A 6,000-nucleotide genomic window follows, 5' to 3' on the forward strand; every position below is an offset into this window, starting at 1 on the left:
CATCTCCCAAGGCTGCTCGTTCTCCCTTGGGCATCCTTAACTTTTGCTGTGCCAGCATCTGAATAGCAATTCCCCAGAGGACTATGTCAGAGCTAAATTAGACGATACTGTCCCATATGCACAATTTTACACCGCCCTCTTTTTTCTCTCTCAATTTTAATCAGCCCATGTTAATTGAAGGTTATGGAAGAAGAAGGAACTGTCTTATATTGTATATGAAAATATTGATCTCCCCAGTCCAACAATATTTGATGAGTTTGACATTGGTTCCCCAGAATTTTCCAAGTGTTCTAAACCACACTTGGAATGCATGGATTGTTCCTAGAATATTCTGTATCAAAAGCTGGTATTCCACCACTGAGCAATGCCCATTCCATCTCTAGTGTTCTCCATATCTTTCCAGTGTTGCCTCAAAGGACTTGCATGAGTGACATCACCGATCCTTCAGAAAGTATTGTGTTGAGGATTCCTTCAAGAGCAATGCAAATGAGTCATTAATGCAAGCAATAAACTGTTTCAGAGAGCTATCTACATCAGGCCTGATGAAATGCCTGTTTTAGATGGGGTTGGCTGTGTGTAGGGGATGTTTTATTGAATTTATTATTTTTTGTTTACTTTTAAATCTTATTTGTGGGTTGTGGGAGAACGGCATGGAAAAGCATGATTAGAATTTGTTCCACAACACAGAACAAAGGTCCTTGGTACTCTCTGAGCTTGATGGTTTTCTTGCAGACATTTCATTCCCCAAACTAGGTAACATCATCATCATCATCATCATTAGTTCAATTTATATGCCGCCCTTCTCCGGAGACTCAAGGTGGCTTACAATGCGTTAAGCAATAGCCTTCATACTTTTTTTTGTATATACCTGCTTATTAGGGCTTTCGCCCCCCCCCCCAAAAGCGGAGTTCCTTTTTATACAAAGTCAGTTTATTGCCCCCACAAACCAGGTCCTCATTTTACCTATCTTGAAAGAATGGAAGGCTGAGTCAACTTTGAGCCTGGTGAGATTTGAACTTTGCAGTAATTGCAGGCAGCTGGTGCTATTTAACAGCACTTTAGTCTGCTGCGCCACCAAGGCTCTTGTCATCAGTGCTCCAAAGATGTTATTTAGTTTGGGGAATGAAACATCTGCAAGAAATGCAATCAAGCTCAGAGAGCATCAAGGGACCTCGCAGTTCAATCTTGAGTTACAAATAATATCTTCTAGAGATCCATATGTTACATTTTGTGATGATATATATTGTATAAAAGTAGAGAAATGTGTCCCCAACCCCCAAGATGGGAGATAACACAGGTAGTTTAGCACTGATGATGTTACCTGGCTTGGCTAGTGAAACATCTGCAAGAAAACAACCAAGCTCAGAGAGCACCAAGGACCCTTCATTTCAACCGTGAGCTACAAATATTCTCCTTTATCAATAACACAGAATAGGAGTGGGCAACCTATGTCCCGCCATGCTGAACCACAGTTCCCAGCATTCCTCACTACTGGTTATACTAGTTGAGAATGTTGCAAGCTGTAGTTCAGCAACACTGAGAAAACCATAGAGTGAAGCATACAATCAGAGTAGTAAATCATCATGACAAAGTAGATGAGTAGATAAAACCAATAACTATGAAAAGCCAGATGGTATGCCAGAGCAAGTGAAACAAAAGGAATATCTGGCATCTTGGGGGGAAAAAATCAGCATTGGTTCAAGTCATATCTTTGGGAGAGAGTTAATTCCACAAGCAGTGCACTGACGAAAGGAAGGATTGCTTTCTTCCTTAAGCACTTAAGTAGCTTGTAGTATTGTAACAGATTAGTACAAAGCAGATTACCTTTGCCTGGAGAAAATATCTAAAGCTATTAAGGACATAGTACATAAACACCTTTGCCATTACAAAAAAATCCCACCCCTCTGGAAATTCTATGAATATTTTGAGATGAGAGGTTATCCCAGTGATGGCTAACCTTTTTCTCGTCGTATGCCAAAAGCGTGCATGCACTGCATATGATAGTGTGCATGAGTGCCACATCCATAATGCAATTCGGCCCCTGCTCATGTGCGCACGACCCCCCTGCCCCCCGTTTTGAGCCTAATAGGCCTCCTGGGCTCAAAAAAGGGTCATGGGGGGCGGGGGGGTGCTGCACCCTCCCATGCCCTGTTTTGGGCCTAGTAGGCCCAAAAAATGGGCCGCAGGAGGGGCACACCGCCCCCTCCTGCTCCCTCTGCACATGCACACACGACCCCCTGTGCATGCACGCGCGTCTTCCACATGCACCCCCTCGGCATCCCAAAAATCAGCTGGCCAGCGGGAGGTGTGCACATATTAGTGGTGGAGCTGAGTTGGGTGATGGCTCACATCAGTGGTGGGTTGCTCCCGGTTCGCACCGGTTCACAAGAACCGGTGGTAAAAAAATTTAATAGTTCGGAGAACCGGTAATAAGATTGGCTGGCCACCCCCCCGAACCAGTTCTCGGCCCGGTCGCCGGTTGCTTACCCCGCCCACCATCATTGCCTGCATGCAGCCCTGGGGCTCCGCCCTTTGCCAGCCAGGAGCACTGCTGCCAGTCGCTCCCATGCATCCGGCTGCCTGCCTGCCTCGTCACCGCCACCATGAGGAAAGGCCCCGAAGTTCTGCTGCCTGGGATCGACGTGGGCTGCCGCAGGGAGAAGCCAGGTATGGCTGGCTGGATGCTGCCCAGAGCTGAGCTCGAGGATGGCAGGAGGAGGAACGTTGCCTCTTAGCTGGCTCGACCGAGGGATAAGCCATCCACCCCAGACACATGGGAGCAGAGCAGAAGGCGAAACTTGCCCCAGAGGCCGCCATCCCCTGGGCGCGTGGGGCCCAGCATCCCCACGACCTTCCTAGGGCCCTGGGTCTACCTGCGAGGGCCGGTGTGCGGAACCCGTGGGCCAAAGATGGCGAGTTTTCCATGGGGGCTTCCCGGGCTCTGACCGGATCAGAGAGCCATCAGAAGGTGCGAGATGCGCGCCTCATTTCCTCTGCGGGGCCGGGCCAAGTTTGAAAAAGTTCCCCGCCGGCGCCGGACGGGGTCTGGTGGCTGCAGCAGCAGCGATGGCATCCAGGCAGATCCAACAGGTGAGAGCGCAGGAGGCGCCGTGCAGGTGCGCCTTTGCAAAGCGGCCTCACGGCCGGCGCCTCCTTTCCCCATCCAGGGCTGCTGCCTACACTGCCAGGGAACCGGCAGAGGGAGTAGGGAGGGTGGGCGCGAGGGGGTCCTATCCAACTGGGCTTTTGCAAAACCAGGCACAAGTTGGGGATTCCGATGCTCCACACGTGTTTTGTGTGGCTCGTGGGGAGAGGGGGGTGGGCGGGAATCCGAGCCTGTGGATTGGCTTTTTTAGGGTGGGGGGCCAGGATCTCCGATGACTGGGACTTCCAAGGGATGCCCCTGGCTTTGCAGCGGAGGGGTCTTTAAACCTGCCTTATCTGCATTCCTTTTCTTTGCAAAGATCCGTCCCCCCCAAAAAAAGGACGGGTTGCCCAAACCTCCGAGGAGGTTGTAGGAAAAAAAATCCCTTTGAAAGCTTCTGGCGATCCAAGCAGATTTGCCTGATTGGCAGAAGCTTCTAAAAGCATTGTTTTCTGCAACCTCTTAAGGTTGTAGAAAAAATGCTTTTAAAAGTAAAAGTTAAAAAAAAAAAGTTGGCCACGCCTACACAGTCACATTACCCCCCAAGCCACACCCACAAAATAAGCCACGCCCACAGAACCGGTAGTAAAAAAAGATTAGAACCCACCCCTGGCTCACATGCCCGCAGAAAGGGCTCCGTGTGCCAGCTGTGGCACACGTGCCATAGATTCACCATCACAGAGTTATCCTATATGGAATACACATTACCAAAACACCAGATTTCTTTGCTGGATACCACTGGGCACTTCTCTCAGAACATCCTACAGAGCCCCCAGTTATGTTATTGTAGTTAACAGGGAGCAGGGACATCTGATGCAAGACCTAGATGGAGTTACCATATGATTCTTTGTCATTTATAGAATCTAAAATTCGGCTGCGTATACGTGAAATGCTTTCCAGACATAGTTTAGTAACTGGTGCTGGGCAACTTTACTGCTTCCAAAGTTATTCCAGCTATCAATGATTCTGGAGAAAACTCTTGAGCAGTCGAGAACTTGATAAGATGACAGGAACTTAGCTGGATTGCCAGTGACTTGTTCTTCCAACTTCTAGAGCCCCCATTTGAGTTTCCACAAAGGTCTAAAAGCAGTTTACGGTGACATGGATGAGGATGGGACTCATGGGATCTGGACAATTTTGCAGCATTTGACAGAGCTCAGCATTAGCCAATGTATCTGCTAAATATTGTATGTGTGTATCTCTCAAATTGGATCGAGAGAAGGAGGCTGGAGGCCTTTCTCTGCTATGACTTTTAAACTGAATGTCCTGGGATGATTCTTCCGAAGCAAGGAAATGTTAGTTATGAATAGAAAACTCATTGATTTTGCAGGACTGACCCACAAACAGGAAGGAGAGTGCAGCGTCCTTCCTGAGTGTCTTTCCTGCAAAACCCCTTATGGGTGGTGCTGACCCATTCGGATGCCATCGTTTCTATGAAAGTGTGTCTTCAGGAGGAAGTTTGCTCTTCACTTTGCTCCATAAGGGAGTTGCTTTAGAAAGTCAATAGGTTTTCCCTAATCTTTGCATAGGAGAATCTCTGCTTCCAGAGTGTGAAAGCCCTCACCAGATTCCTCAAGTCTGAACCTTAGCCAAGAGAGGAAAGGCTGGGCGATTCTTTCCAGAGTCAAGGCCAAGGACCTGCCTTTTTCTCTGGAACTCCAGCTGGTCCAGATTAATCAGTTTCATCCCTGGGGAATGTCTATAACTATAGATTCTCAACTTGACTTTCTTGGGGGTTCCCCCCCCCCCCTTTGACAATGTTTCATTTGTCATCCAAGTTCAGAACTGAAGAAGCTTCTTAGATGAGAAGCGAATTGTTTTCAAAGGAAAAAACCAGTTTTTCCCCTGGATATGTAGAAGCATTGCTAAGATGTTTTATGGAGCATAACAGGAGTCTGCCTCTTGCTGGACTCCTGTTAAACCCCCACCACCTGGCTTCAATGAACTGGGGAGAAGAAGGCAGAAGTAGGAAAGATGCCTTTATGGCTTTGTCAATGGAGTCCACTTCGATCTCCCCAAATGCTTCACTTGGCTTTGGTGTTTCTCTTTCTCCAGGCTACATTCAAGAGAAAAGTTGTGCTGTGCCCATTGCAAGAAGAATAGAGATTTGTGTACTGTAAATATTTGCACCACTTCCAGTGCTCTGCATGCATGACTAGAAAGACCCACTTATAACAAGAAGCAAAAAAAAAAAAAAGTGTGTGTATGTGTGTATTAGAAAGAATTGGCAGTGGTGCACACACTTGCTGCAATTTAATTCCTCCATCACAGAAACTAATACTGTCTATTTTATCCCAAGGGAAGGGCAGGGTAGATGTGCTTAAGGCACCCTGTAAGTGCTCCATAAAACATCTTAGCAATGCTTCTACATATCCGGGGGGGGGGGAACAGGATGGGACGGGACGGGGGGGACAAGAGCTTTGGAATTCTATTCAGATCAACTCCTGGCAGCAAAGAGTCAGCTCAGAAAAGCTACTTCATCTGAATCTATACGCAGTTCACCTTTCCTGAAGCTCAGAGAGACAGAGAGACGTCCATATTATTATTATTATTTATTCAATTTATATACCGCCCTTCTCCTATTGGACTCAGGGCGGTGGACAGCCAAGGATAAAAAACATACCAATACAAAATTTAAAATCAATTAAAAGAATTATACAGCTTTGGCCCACAGTTTAAAACAATCCAATTAAAACCCAATTTACACTTAAAAGCTAAGAAGCTAAAAAGGGCTCACCCCAAAGCCACGGATGATCTCGCCCAGCGGCTTCACATAAATGTTGAACAGAAGGGGCGAGAGGACCGACCCTTGCGGCACCCCACAAACAAGGTGCCTCGGGGTCGACCTTTGCCCC

The sequence above is a fragment of the Pituophis catenifer genome, unplaced genomic scaffold, assembly GCF_029215685.1.
Source record: "Pituophis catenifer annectens isolate HBS135680 unplaced genomic scaffold, rPitCat1.0.hap2 SCAF_2, whole genome shotgun sequence".
NCBI lineage: Eukaryota > Metazoa > Chordata > Lepidosauria > Squamata > Colubridae > Pituophis > Pituophis catenifer.